Raw genomic sequence first — 16,038 nt, 5'->3', positions numbered from 1 at the left:
GAAATTCAGAAAGAAGGGAAAAATTGAAAACCTTCATTAGTTACTGTAGAAATTCTCTTTTTCTCATTGTAATATTCCATATTATAGACAGGCTTACCTTGTACACATTAGGTCGTCTAGTTTTGAATATAAAGGGTCCAGAAAGATCGGAAAAATTGAAATCTTTCATTATTTTCTCTAGAAATTCTCTTTTTCTCTCTGCAAGATTCCATTTTATATACAGCCTTGCCTTGTACATATTAGGTCGTCTAGTTTTGAAAATAAAGGGTCCAGAAAGAAGAGAAAAATGGAAATCATTCATTAGTTTCTCTAGAAATTCTCTTTTTCTCTTTGTAACATTCCATTTTATTGACAGGCTTACCTTGTATACATTAGCTCCTCTAGTTTTGAATATAGCAATTCAGAAAGAACGGAAAAATTGAAAACCTTCATTAGTTTCCCTGGAAATGCTTTTTTTCTCTTTGTAAGATTCCATATTATAGACAGGCTTACCTTGTACACATTAGGTCGTCTAGTTTTGAATATAAAGGGTCCAGAAAGAAGGGAAAAATTGAAATCTTTCATTAGTTTCTCTAGAAATTCTCTTTTTCTCTCTGTAAGATCCCATTTTATATACAGCCTTGCCATGTACATATTAGGTCGTCTAGTTTTGAATATAAAGGGTCCAGAAAGAAGGGAAAAATTGAAATCTTTCATTAGTTTCTCTAGAAATTCTCTTTTTCTCTTTGTAACATTCCATTTTATTGACAGCCTTGCCTTGTACATATTAGGTCGTCTAGTTTTGAATATAGAAATTCAGAAAGAAGGGAAAAATTGAAAGCCTTCATTAGTTTCTCTAGAAATTCTTTTTTACTCATTGTAATATTCTATTTCATAGCCAGGGCTTACCTCGTACACATTAGGTCGTCTAGTTTTGAATATAGAGTTCCAGAAAGAAGGGAAAAATTGAAAACCTTCATTAGTTACTCTAGAAATTCTCTTTTTCTCATTGTCATATTCCATATTATAGACAGGCTTACCTTGTACACATTAGGTCGTCCAGTTTTGAATATAAAGGGTCCAGAAAGAAGGGAAAAATTGATATCTTTCATTAGTTTCTCTAGAAATTCTCTTTTTCTCTCTGTAAGATTCCATTTTATATACAGCCTTGCCATGTACATATTAGGTCGTCTAGTTTTGAATATAAAGGGTCCAGAAAGAAGGGAAAAATTGACATCTTTCATTAGTTTCTCTAGAAATTCTCTTTTTCTCTCTGTAAGATTCCATTTTATATACAGCCTTGCCATGTACATATTAGGTCGTCTAGTTTTGAATATAGAGGTCCAGGAAGAAGGGAAAAATTGAGAACCTTCATTAGTTATTCTAGAAATTCTCTTTTTCTCATTGTAGTATTCCATATTATAGACAGGCTTACCTTGTACACATTAGGTCGTCTAGTTTTGAATATAAAGGGTCCAGAAAGAAGGGAAAAATTGAAATCTTTAATTAGTTTCCCTAGAAATTCTGTTTTTCTCTCTGTAAGATTCCATTTTATATACAGCCTTGCCATGTACACATTAGGTCGTCTAGTTTTGAATATAAAGGGTCCAGGAAGAAGGGAAAAATTGAAATCTTTCATTAGTTTCTCTAGAAATTCTCTTTTTCTCTCTTTAAGATTCCATTTTATATACAGCCTTGCCATGTACACATTAGGTCGTCTAGTTTTGAATATAAAGGGTCCAGAAAGAAGGGAAAAATTGAAATCTTTCATTAGTTTCTCTAGAAATTCTCTTTTTCTCATTGTAATATTCCATATTATAGCCAGGCTTACCTTGTACACGTTAGGTCGTCTAGTATTGAATATAGAAATTCAGAAAGAAGGGAAAAATTGAAAACCTTCATTAGTTTCTCTAGAAATTCTCTTTTTCTCTTTGTAACATTCCATTTTATAGACAGCCTTACCTTGTACATATTAGGTCGTCAAGTTTTGAATATAGAAATTCAGAAAGAAAGGAAAAATTGAAAACTTTCATTAGTTACTCTAGAAATTCTTTTATTCTGTTTCTAACATTCCATTTTATAGCCAGGCTTACCTTGTACACATTAGGTCGTCAAGTTTTGAATATAGAAATTCAGAAAGAAAGGAAAAATTGAAAACTTTCATTAGTTACTCTAGAAATTCTTTTATTCTGTTTCTAACATTCCATTTTATAGCCAGGCTTACCTTGTACACGTTAGGTCGTCTAGTATTGAATATAGAAATTCAGAAAGAAGGGAAAAATTGAAAACCTTCATTAGTTTCTCTAGAAATTCTTTTATTCTGTTTCTAACATTCCATTTTATAGCCAGGCTTACCTTGTACACGTTAGGTCGTCTAGTATTGAATATAGAAATTCAGAAAGAAGGGAAAAATTGAAAACCTTCATTAGTTTCTCTAGAAATTCTTTTATTCTGTTTCTAACATTCCATTTTATAGCCAGGCTTACCTTGTACATATTAGGTCGTCTAGTATTGAATATAGAAATTCAGAAAGAAAGGAAAAATTGAAAACTTTCATTAGTTACTCTAGAAATTCTTTTATTCTGTTTCTAACATTCCATTTTATAGCCAGGCTTACCTTGTACACGTTAGGTCGTCTAGTATTGAATATAGAAATTCAGAAAGAAAGGAAAAATTGAAAACTTTCATTAGTTACTCTAGAAATTCTTTTATTCTGTTTCTAACATTCCATTTTATAGCCAGGCTTACCTTGTACACGTTAGGTCGTCTAGTTTTGAATATAGAAATTCAGAAAGAAAGGAAAAATTGAAAACTTTCATTAGTTACTCTAGAAATTCTTTTATTCTGTTTCTAACATTCCATTTTATAGCCAGGCTTACCTTGTACATATTAGGTCGTCAAGTTTTGAATATAGAAATTCAGAAAGAAAGGAAAAATTGAAAACTTTCATTAGTTACTCTAGAAATTCTTTTATTCTGTTTCTAACATTCCATTTTATAGCCAGGCTTACCTTGTACACGTTAGGTCGTCTAGTATTGAATATAGAAATTCAGAAAGAAGGGAAAAATTGAAAACCTTCATTAGTTTCTCTAGAAATTCTTTTATTCTGTTTGTAACATTCCATTTTATAGACAGCCTTACCTTGTACATATTAGGTCGTCAAGTTTTGAATATAGAAATTCAGAAAGAATGGAAAAATTGAAAACTTTCATTAGTTACTCTAGAAATTCTTTTATTCTGTTTGTAACATTTCATTTTATAGACAGGCTTACCTTGTACACATTAGGTGGTCAACTTTTGAATATAGAAATTCAGAAAGAAAGGAAAAATTGAAAACTTTCATTAGTTTCTCTAGAAATTCTTTTATTCTGTTTGTAACATTCCATTTTATAGACAGGCTTACCTTGTACACATTAGGTCGTCAAGTTTTGAATATAGAGGTCCAGAAAGAAGGGAAAAATTGAAAACCTTCATTAGTTATTCTAGAAATTCTCTTTTTCTCATTGTAATATTCCATATTATAGCCAGGCTTACCTTGTACATATTGGGTCGTCTAGTTTTGAATATAGAGGTCCAGAAAGAAGGGAAAAATTGAAAACCTTCATTAGTTACTCTAGAAATTCTCTTTTTCTCATTGTAATATTCCATATTATAGACAGGCTTACCTTGTACACATTAGGTCGTCTAGTTTTGAATGTAAAGGGTCCAGAAAGAAGGGAAAAATTGAAATCTTTCATTAGTTTCTCTAGAAATTCTCTTTTTCTCTCTGTAAGATTCCATTTTTTATACAGCCTTGCCATGTACTTATTAGGTCGTCTAGTTTCGAATATAGAGGTCAAGAAAGAAGGGAAAAATTGAAAACCTTCATTAGTTACTCTAGAAATTCTCTTTTTCTCATTGTAATATTCCATATTATAGACAGGCTTACCTTGTACACATTAGGTCGTCTAGTTTTGAATATAAAGGGTCCAGAAAGAAGGGAAAAATTGAAATCTTTCATTAGTTTCTCTAGAAATTCTATTTTTATCTCTTTAAGATTCCATTTTATATACAGCCTTGCCATGTACACATTAGGTCGTCTAGTTTTGAAGATAAAGGGTCCAGAAAGAAGGGAAAAATTGAAATCTTTCATTAGTTTCTCAAGAAATTCTCTTTTTCTCTCTGTAAGATTCCATTTTTTATACAGCCTTGCCATGTACATATTAGGTCGTCTAGTTTTGAATATAGAGGTCCAGAAAGAAGAGGTCCAGAAAAATTGAAAACCTTCATTAGTTATTCTAGAAATTCTCTTTTTCTCATTGTAATATTCCATATTATAGCCAGGCTTACCTTGTACATATTGGGTCGTCTAGTTTTGAATATAGAGGTCCAGAAAGAAGGGAAAAATTGAAAACCTTCATTAGTTACTCTAGAAATTCTCTTTTTCTCATCGTAATATTCCATATTATAGACAGGCTTACCTTGTACACATTAGGTCGTCTAGTTTTGAATGTAAAGGGTCCAGAAAGATCGGAAAAATTGAAATCTTTCATTAGTTTCTCTAGAAATTCTCTTTTTCTCTCTGTAAGATTCCATTTTTTATACAGCCTTGCCATGTACATATTAGGTCGTCTAGTTTCGAATATAGAGGTCAAGAAAGAAGGGAAAAATTGAAAACCTTCATTAGTTACTCTAGAAATTCTCTTTTTCTCATTGTAATATTCCATATTTTACACAAGCTTTCCTTGTACACATTCGGTCGTCTAGTTTTGAATATAAAGGGTCCAGAAAGAAGGGAAAAATTGAAATCTTTCATTATTTTCTCTAGAAATTCTCTTTTTCTCTCTGTAAGATTCCATTTTATTTACAGCCTTGCCTTGTACATATTAGGTCGTCTAGTTTTGAATATAGAGTTCCAGGAAGAAGGGAAAAACTGAAAACCTTCATTAGTTACGCTAGAAATTCTCTTTTTCTCATTGTAATATTCCATATTATAGACAGGCTTACCTTGTACACATTAGGTCGTCTAGTTTTGAATGTAAAGGGTCCAGAAAGAAGGGAAAAATTGAAATCTTTCATTAGTTTCTCTAGAAATTTTTTTTTTCTCTCTGTAAGATTCCATTTTATTTACAGCCTTGCCTTGTACATATTAGGTCGTCTAGTTTTGAATATAGAAATTCAGAAAGAAGGGAAAAATTGAAAACCTTCATTAGTATCTTTAGAAATTCTTTTTTTCTCTTTGTAACATTCCATTTTATAGACATCCTTACCTTGTACATATTGGGTCGTCTAGTATTGAATATGGAAATTTAGAAAGAAGGGCTAAATTGAAAACTTTCATTAGTTTCTCTAGAAATTCTATTTTTCTCTCTGTAAGATTCCATTTTATATACAGCCTTGCCATGTACTTATTAGGTCGTCTAGTTTTGAATATAGAGGTCCAGAAAGAAGGGAAAAATTGAAAACCTTCATTAGTTACTCTAGAAATTCTCTTTTTCTTATTGTAATATTCCATATTATAGACAGCCTTACCTTGTACATATTAGGTCGTGAAGTTTTGAATATAGAAATTCAGAAAGAAAGGAAAAATTGAAAACTTTCATTAGTTACTCTAGAAATTCTTTTATTCTGTTTCTAACATTCCATTTTATAGCCAGGCTTACCTTGTACACGTTAGGTCGTCTAGTATTGAATATAGAAATTCAGAAAGAAGGGAAAAATTGAAAACCTTCATTAGTTTCTCTAGAAATTCTTTTATTCTGTTTGTAACATTCCATTTTATAGACAGCCTTACCTTGTACATATTAGGTCGTCAAGTTTTGAATATAGAAATTCAGAAAGAAAGGAAAAATTGAAAACTTTCATTAGTTACTCTAGAAATTCTTTTATTCTGTTTGTAACATTTCATTTTATAGACAGGCTTACCTTGTACACATTAGGTGGTCAACTTTTGAATATAGAAATTCAGAAAGAAAGGAAAAATTGAAAACTTTCATTAGTTTCTCTAGAAATTCTTTTATTCTGTTTGTAACATTCCATTTTATAGACAGGCTTACCTTGTACACATTAGGTCGTCAAGTTTTGAATATAGAGGTCCAGAAAGAAGGGAAAAATTGAAAACCTTCATTAGTTATTCTAGAAATTCTCTTTTTCTCATTGTAATATTCCATATTATAGCCAGGCTTACCTTGTACATATTAGGTCGACTAGTTTCGAATATAGAGGTCAAGAAAGAAGGGAAAAATTGAAAACCTTCATTAGTTACTCTAGAAATTCTCTTTTTCTCATTGTAATATTCCATATTATAGACAGGCTTACCTTGTACACATTAGGTCGTCTAGTTTTGAATATAAAGGGTCCAGAAAGAAGGGAAAAATTGAAATCTTTCATTATTTTCTCTAGAAATTCTCTTTTTCTCTCTGTAAGATTCCATTTTATTTACAGCCTTGCCTTGTACATATTAGGTCGTCTAGTTTTGAATATAGAGTTCCAGGAAGAAGGGAAAAACTGAAAACCTTCATTAGTTACGCTAGAAATTCTCTTTTTCTCATTGTAATATTCCATATTATAGACAGGCTTACCTTGTACACATTAGGTCGTCTAGTTTTGAATGTAAAGGGTCCAGAAAGAAGGGAAAAATTGAAAGCTTTCATTAGTTTCTCTAGAAATTTTTTTTTTCTCTCTGTAAGATTCCATTTTATTTACAGCCTTGCCTTGTACATATTAGGTCGTCTAGTTTTGAATATAGAAATTCAGAAAGAAGGGAAAAATTGAAAACCTTCATTAGTATCTTTAGAAATTCTTTTTTTCTCTTTGTAACATTCCATTTTATAGACATCCTTACCTTGTACATATTGGGTCGTCTAGTATTGAATATGGAAATTTAGAAAGAAGGGCTAAATTGAAAACTTTCATTAGTTTCTCTAGAAATTCTTTTTTTCTTGCTTTAAGATTCCATTTTATATACAGCCTTGCCATGTACTTATTAGGTCGTCTAGTTTTGAATATAGAGGTCCAGAAAGAAGGGAAAAATTGAAAACCTTCATTAGTTACTCTAGAAATTCTCTTTTTCTTATTGTAATATTCCATATTATAGACATGTTTCCCTTGTACACATTAGGTCGTCTAGTTTTGAATATAAAGGGTCCAGGAAGAAGGGAAAAATTGAAATCTTTCATTAGTTTCTCTAGAAATTCTCTTTTTCTCTCTTTAAGATTCCATTTTATATACAGCCTTGCCATGTACACATTAGGTCGTCTAGTTTTGAATATAAAGGGTCCAGAAAGAAGGGAAAAATTTAAATCTTTCATTAGTTTCTCTAGAAATTCTCTTTTTCTCATTGTAATATTCCATATTATAGCCAGGCTTACCTTGTACACGTTAGGTCGTCTAGTATTGAATATAGAAATTCAGAAAGAAGGGAAAAATTGAAAACCTTCATTAGTTTCTCTAGAAATTCTCTTTTTCTCTTTGTAACATTCCATTTTATAGACAGCCTTGCCTTGTACATATTAGGTCGTCTAGTTTTGAATATAGAAATTCAGTAAGAAAGGAAAAATTGAAAACTTTCATTAGTTACTCTAGAAATTCTTTTATTCTGTTTCTAACATTCCATTTTATAGCCAGGCTTACCTTGTACACGTTAGGTCGTCTAGTATTGAATATAGAAATTCAGAAAGAAGGGAAAAATTGAAAACCTTCATTAGTTACTCTAGAAATTCTCTTTTTCTTATTGTAATATTCCATATTATAGACAGGTTTCCCTTGTACACATTAGGTCGTCTAGTTTTGAATATAAAGGGTCCAGGAAGAAGGGAAAAATTGAAATCTTTCATTAGTTTCTCTAGAAATTCTCTTTTTCTCTCTTTAAGATTCCATTTTATATACAGCCTTGCCATGTACACATTAGGTCGTCTAGTTTTGAATATAAAGGGTCCAGAAAGAAGGGAAAAATTGAAATCTTTCATTAGTTTCTCTAGAAATTCTCTTTTTCTCATTGTAATATTCCATATTATAGCCAGGCTTACCTTGTACACGTTAGGTCGTCTAGTATTGAATATAGAAATTCAGAAAGAAGGGAAAAATTGAAAACCTTCATTAGTTTCTCTAGAAATTCTCTTTTTCTCTTTGTAACATTCCATTTTATAGCCAGGCTTACCTTGTACACATTAGGTCGTCAAGTTATGAATATAGAAATTCAGTAAGAAAGGAAAAATTGAAAACTTTCATTAGTTACTCTAGAAATTCTTTTATTCTGTTTGTAACATTCCATTTTATAGCCAGGCTTACCTTGTACACGTTAGGTCGTCTAGTATTGAATATAGAAATTCAGAAAGAAGGGAAAAATTGAAAACCTTCATTAGTTTCTCTAGAAATTCTTTTATTCTGTTTGTAACATTCCATTTTATAGACAGCCTTACCTTGTACATATTAGGTCGTCAAGTTTTGAATATAGAAATTCAGAAAGAAAGGAAAAATTGAAAACTTTCATTAGTTACTCTAGAAATTCTTTTATTCTGTTTCTAACATTCCATTTTATAGCCAGGCTTACCTTGTACACGTTAGGTCGTCTAGTATTGAATATAGAAATTCAGAAAGAAGGGAAAAATTGAAAACCTTCATTAGTTTCTCTAGAAATTCTTTTATTCTGTTTGTAACATTCCATTTTATAGACAGCCTTACCTTGTACATATTAGGTCGTCAAGTTTTGAATATAGAAATTCAGAAAGAAAGGAAAAATTGAAAACTTTCATTAGTTACTCTAGAAATTCTTTTATTCTGTTTGTAACATTTCATTTTATAGACAGGCTTACCTTGTACACATTAGGTGGTCAACTTTTGAATATAGAAATTCAGAAAGAAAGGAAAAATTGAAAACTTTCATTAGTTTCTCTAGAAATTCTTTTATTCTGTTTGTAACATTCCATTTTATAGACAGGCTTACCTTGTACACATTAGGTCGTCAAGTTTTGAATATAGAGGTCCAGAAAGAAGGGAAAAATTGAAAACCTTCATTAGTTATTCTAGAAATTCTCTTTTTCTCATTGTAATATTCCATATTATAGCCAGGCTTACCTTGTACATATTGGGTCGTCTAGTTTTGAATATAGAGGTCCAGAAAGAAGGGAAAAATTGAAAACCTTCATTAGTTACTCTAGAAATTCTCTTTTTCTCATTGTAATATTCCATATTATAGACAGGCTTACCTTGTACACATTAGGTCGTCTAGTTTTGAATGTAAAGGGTCCAGAAAGAAGGGAAAAATTAAAATCTTTCATTAGTTTCTCTAGAAATTCTCTTTTTCTCTCTGTAAGATTCCATTTTTTATACAGCCTTGCCATGTACTTATTAGGTCGTCTAGTTTCGAATATAGAGGTCAAGAAAGAAGGGAAAAATTGAAAACCTTCATTAGTTACTCTAGAAATTCTCTTTTTCTCATTGTAATATTCCATATTATAGACAGGCTTACCCTGTACACATTAGGTCGTCTAGTTTTGAATATAAAGGGTCCAGAAAGAAGGGAAAAATTGAAATCTTTCATTAGTTTCTCTAGAAATTCTATTTTTTTCTCTTTAAGATTCCATTTTATATACAGCCTTGCCATGTACACATTAGGTCGTCTAGTTTTGAAGATAAAGGGTCCAGAAAGAAGGGAAAAATTGAAATCTTTCATTAGTTTCTCAAGAAATTCTCTTTTTCTCTCTGTAAGATTCCATTTTTTATACAGCCTTGCCATGTACATATTAGGTCGTCTAGTTTTGAATATAGAGGTCCAGAAAGAAGAGGTCCAGAAAAATTGAAAACCTTCATTAGTTATTCTAGAAATTCTCTTTTTCTCATTGTAATATTCCATATTATAGCCAGGCTTACCTTGTACATATTGGGTCGTCTAGTTTTGAATATAGAGGTCCAGAAAGAAGGGAAAAAATGAAAACCTTCATTAGTTACTCTAGAAATTCTCTTTTTCTCATTGTAATATTCCATATTATAGACAGGCTTACCTTGTACACATTAGGTCGTCTAGTTTTGAATGTAAAGGGTCCAGAAAGATCGGAAAAATTGAAATCTTTCATTAGTTTCTCTAGAAATTCTCTTTTTCTCTCTGTAAGATTCCACTTTTTATACAGCCTTGCCATGTACATATTAGGTCGTCTAGTTTCGAATATAGAGGTCAAGAAAGAAGGGAAAAATTGAAAACCTTCATTAGTTACTCTAGAAATTCTCTTTTTCTCATTGTAATATTCCATATTTTACACAAGCTTTCCTTGTACACATTAGGTCGTCTAGTTTTGAATATAAAGGGTCCAGAAAGAAGGGAAAAATTGAAATCTTTCATTATTTTCTCTAGAAATTCTCTTTTTCTCTCTGTAAGATTCCATTTTATTTACAGCCTTGCCTTGTACATATTAGGTCGTCTAGTTTTGAATATAGAGTTCCAGGAAGAAGGGAAAAACTGAAAACCTTCATTAGTTACGCTAGAAATTCTCTTTTTCTCATTGTAATATTCCATATTATAGACAGGCTTACCTTGTACACATTAGGTCGTCTAGTTTTGAATGTAAAGGGTCCAGAAAGAAGGGAAAAATTGAAATCTTTCATTAGTTTCTCTAGAAATTTTTTTTTTCTCTCTGTAAGATTCCATTTTATTTACAGCCTTGCCTTGTACATATTAGGTCGTCTAGTTTTGAATATAGAAATTCAGAAAGAAGGGAAAAATTGAAAACCTTCATTAGTATCTTTAGAAATTCTTTTTTTCTCTTTGTAACATTCCATTTTATAGACATCCTTACCTTGTACATATTGGGTCGTCTAGTATTGAATATGGAAATTTAGAAAGAAGGGCTAAATTGAAATCTTTCATTAGTTTCTCTAGAAATTCTTTTTTTCTCTTTGTAACATTCCATTTTATAGACATCCTTACCTTGTACATATTGGGTCGTCTAGTATTGAATATGGAAATTTAGAAAGAAGGGCTAAATTGAAAACTTTCATTAGTTTCTCTAGAAATTTTTTTTTTTTGTTTGTTACATTCCATTTCATAGCCAGGCTTATCTTGTACTTATTGGGTCGTCTAGTTTTGAATATAGAAATTCAGAAAGAAGGGAAAAATTGGAAACCTTCATTAGTTTCTCTAGAAATTCTTTTTTTCTCTTTGTAACATTCCATTTTATAGACATCCTTACCTTGTACATATTAAGTCGTCTAGTATTGAATATGGAAATTTAGAAAGAAGGGCTAAATTGAAAACTTTCATTAGTTTCTCTAGAAATTCTTTTTTTTTGTTTGTTACATTCCATTTTATAGACAGCCTTACCTTGTACATATTAGGTCGTCTAGTTTTGAATATAGAAATTCAGAAAGAACGGAAAAATTGAATACCTTCATTAGTTTCTCTGGAAATGTTTTTATTCTGTTTGTAACATTCCATTTTATAGACAGGCTTACCTTGTACACATTAGGTCGTCTAGTATTGAATATAGAAATTCAGAAAGAAGGGAAAAATTGAAAACCTTCATTAGTTTCTCTGGAAATCCTTTTTTTCTCTTTGTAAGATTCCATTTTATATACAGCCTTGCCTTGTACATATTAGGTCGTCTAGTTTTGAATATAGAAATTCAGAAAGAAGGGAAAAATTGAATACCTTCATTAGTATCTTTAGAAATTCTTTTTTTCTCTTTGTAACATTCCATTTTATATACAGCCTTACCTTGTACATATTAGGTCGTCTAGTTTTGAATATAGAAATTCAGAAAGAACGGAAAAATTGAAAACCTTCATTAGTTTCTCTGGAAATCCTTTTTTTCTCTTTGTAAGATTCCATTTTATATACAGCCTTGCCTTGTACATATTAGGTCGCCTAGTTTTGAATATAAAGGGTCCAGAAAGAAGGGAAAAATTGAAAACCTTCATTAGTATCTTTAGAAATTCTTTTTTTCTCTTTGTAACATTCCATTTTATAGACATCCTTACCTTGTACATATTGGGTCGTCTAGTATTGAATATGGAAATTTAGAAAGAAGGGCTAAATTGAAAACTTTCATTAGTTTCTCTAGAAATTCTTTTTTTTTGTTTGTTACATTCCATTTTATAGACAGCCTTACCTTGTACATATTAGGTCGTCTAGTTTTGAATATAGAAATTCAGAAAGAACGGAAAAATTGAATACCTTCATTAGTTTCTCTGGAAATGTTTTTATTCTGTTTGTAACATTCCATTTTATAGACAGGCTTACCTTGTACACATTAGGTCGTCTAGTATTGAATATAGAAATTCAGAAAGAAGGGAAAAATTGAAAACCTTCATTAGTTTCTCTGGAAATCCTTTTTTTCTCTTTGTAAGGTTCCATTTTATATACAGCCTTGCCTTGTACATATTAGGTCGTCTAGTTTTGAATATAGAAATTCAGAAAGAAGGGAAAAATTGAAAACCTTCATTAGTATCTTTAGAAATTCTTTTTTTCTCTTTGTAACATTCCATTTTATATACAGCCTTACCTTGTACATATTAGGTCGTCTAGTTTTGAATATAGAAATTCAGAGAGAACGGAAAAATTGAAAACCTTCATTAGTTTCTCTGGAAATCCTTTTTTTCTCTCTGTAAGATTCCATTTTATTTACAGCCTTGCCTTGTACATATTAGGTCGTCTAGTTTTGAATATAGAAATTCAGAAAGAAGGGAAAAATTGAAAACCTTCATTAGTATCTTTAGAAATTCTTTTTTTCTCTTTGTAACATTCCATTTTATAGACATCCTTACCTTGTACATATTGGGTCGTCTAGTATTGAATATGGAAATTTAGAAAGAATGGCTAAATTGAAAACTTTCATTAGTTTCTCTAGAAATTCTTTTTTTTTGTTTGTTACATTCCATTTTATAGACAGCCTTACCTTGTACATATTAGGTCGTCTAGTTTTGAATATAGAAATTCAGAAAGAACGGAAAAATTGAATACCTTCATTAGTTTCTCTGGAAATGTTTTTATTCTGTTTGTAACATTCCATTTTATAGACAGGCTTACCATGTACACATTAGGTCGTCTAGTATTGAATATAGAAATTCAGAAAGAAGGGAAAAATTGAAAACCTTCATTAGTTTCTCTGGAAATCCTTTTTTTCTCTTTGTAAGATTCCATTTTATATACAGCCTTGCCTTGTACATATTAGGTCGTCTAGTTTTGAATATAGAAATTCAGAAAGAAGGGAAAAATTGCATACCTTCATTAGTATCTTTAGAAATTCTTTTTTTCTCTTTGTAACATTCCATTTTATATACAGCCTTACCTTGTACATATTAGGTCGTCTAGTTTTGAATATAGAAATTCAGAAAGAACGGAAAAATTGAAAACCTTCATTAGTTTCTCTGGAAATCCTTTTTTTCTCTTTGTAAGATTCCATTTTATATACAGCCTTGCCTTGTACATATTAGGTCGCCTAGTTTTGAATATAAAGGGTCCAGAAAGAAGGGAAAAATTGAAAACCTTCATTAGTATCTTTAGAAATTCTTTTTTTCTCTTTGTAACATTCCATTTTATAGACATCCTTACCTTGTACATATTGGGTCGTCTAGTATTGAATATGGAAATTTAGAAAGAAGGGCTAAATTGAAAACTTTCATTAGTTTCTCTAGAAATTCTTTTTTTTTGTTTGTTACATTCCATTTTATAGACAGCCTTACCTTGTACATATTAGGTCGTCTAGTTTTGAATATAGAAATTCAGAAAGAAGGGAAAAATTGGAAACCTTCATTAGTATCTTTAGAAATTCTTTTTTTCTCTTTGTAACATTCCATTTTATATACAGCCTTACCTTGTACATATTAGGTCGTCTAGTTTTGAATATAGAAATTCAGAGAGAACGGAAAAATTGAAAACCTTCATTAGTTTCTCTGGAAATCCTTTTTTTCTCTTTGTAAGATTCCATTTTATATACAGCCTTGCCTTGTACATATTAGGTCGTCTAGTTTTGAATATAGAAATTCAGAAAGAACGGAAAAATTGAAAACCTTCATTAGTTTCTCTGGAAATCCTTTTTTTCTCTCTGTAAGATTCCATTTTATTTACAGCCTTGCCTTGTACATATTAGGTCGTCTAGTTTTGAATATAGAAATTCAGAAAGAAGGGAAAAATTGAAAACCTTCATTAGTATCTTTAGAAATTCTTTTTTTCTCTTTGTAACATTCCATTTTATAGACATCCTTACCTTGTACATATTGGGTCGTCTAGTATTGAATATGGAAATTTAGAAAGAAGGGCTAAATTGAAAACTTTCATTAGTTTCTCTAGAAATTCTTTTTTTTTGTTTGTTACATTCCATTTTATAGACAGCCTTACCTTGTACATATTAGGTCGTCTAGTTTTGAATATAGAAATTCAGAAAGAACGGAAAAATTGAATACCTTCATTAGTTTCTCTGGAAATGTTTTTATTCTGTTTGTAACATTCCATTTTATAGACAGGCTTACCTTGTACACATTAGGTCGTCTAGTATTGAATATAGAAATTCAGAAAGAAGGGAAAAATTGAAAACCTTCATTAGTTTCTCTGGAAATCCTTTTTTTCTCTTTGTAAGATTCCATTTTATATACAGCCTTGCCTTGTACATATTAGGTCGTCTAGTTTTGAATATAGAAATTCAGAAAGAAGGGAAAAATTGAATACCTTCATTAGTATCTTTAGAAATTCTTTTTTTCTCTTTGTAACATTCCATTTTATATACAGCCTTACCTTGTACATATTAGGTCGTCTAGTTTTGAATATAGAAATTCAGAAAGAACGGAAAAATTGAAAACCTTCATTAGTTTCTCTGGAAATCCTTTTTTTCTCTTTGTAAGATTCCATTTTATATACAGCCTTGCCTTGTACATATTAGGTCGCCTAGTTTTGAATATAAAGGGTCCAGAAAGAAGGGAAAAATTGAAAACCTTCATTAGTATCTTTAGAAATTCTTTTTTTCTCTTTGTAACATTCCATTTTATAGACATCCTTACCTTGTACATATTGGGTCGTCTAGTATTGAATATGGAAATTTAGAAAGAAGGGCTAAATTGAAAACTTTCATTAGTTTCTCTAGAAATTCTTTTTTTTTGTTTGTTACATTCCATTTTATAGACAGGCTTACCTTGTACATATTAGGTCGTCTAGTTTTGAATATAGAAATTCAGAAAGAACGGAAAAATTGAATACCTTCTTTAGTTTCTCTGGAAATGTTTTTATTCTGTTTGTAACATTCCATTTTATAGACAGGCTTACCTTGTACACATTAGGTCGTCTAGTATTGAATAAAGAAATTCAGAAAGAAGGGAAAAATTGAAAACCTTCATTAGTTTCTCTGGAAATCCTTTTTTTCTCTTTGTAAGATTCCATTTTATATACAGCCTTGCCTTGTACATATTAGGTCGTCTAGTTTTGAATATAGAAATTCAGAAAGAAGGGAAAAATTGAAAACCTTCATTAGTATCTTTAGAAATTCTTTTTTTCTCTTTGTAACATTCCATTTTATATACAGCCTTACCTTGTACATATTAGGTCGTCTAGTTTTGAATATAGAAATTCAGAGAGAACGGAAAAATTGAAAACCTTCATTAGTTTCTCTGGAAATCCTTTTTTTCTCTTTGTAAGATTCCATTTTATGTACAGCCTTGCCTTGTACATATTAGGTCGTCTAGTTTTGAATATAGAAATTCAGAAAGAACGGAAAAATTGAAAACCTTCATTAGTTTCTCTGGAAATCCTTTTTTTCTCTCTGTAAGATTCCATTTTATTTACAGCCTTGCCTTGTACATATTAGGTCGTCTAGTTTTGAATATAGAAATTCAGAAAGAAGGGAAAAATTGAAAACCTTCATTAGTATCTTTAGAAATTCTTTTTTTCTCTTTGTAACATTCCATTTTATAGACATCCTTACCTTGTACATATTGGGTCGTCTAGTATTGAATATGGAAATTTAGAAAGAAGGGCTAAATTGAAAACTTTCATTAGTTTCTCTAGAAATTCTTTTTTTTTGTTTGTTACATTCCATTTTATAGACAGCCTTACCTTGTACATATTAGGTCGTCTAGTTTTGAATATAGAAATTCAGAAAG

The sequence above is a fragment of the Rhodnius prolixus genome, unplaced genomic scaffold (assembly GCF_049639745.1).
Source record: "Rhodnius prolixus isolate KJV_2025 unplaced genomic scaffold, Rpr scaffold_8, whole genome shotgun sequence".
Classification (NCBI taxonomy): Eukaryota; Metazoa; Arthropoda; class Insecta; order Hemiptera; family Reduviidae; genus Rhodnius; species Rhodnius prolixus.
This window is presented reverse-complemented; position numbering follows the sequence as displayed.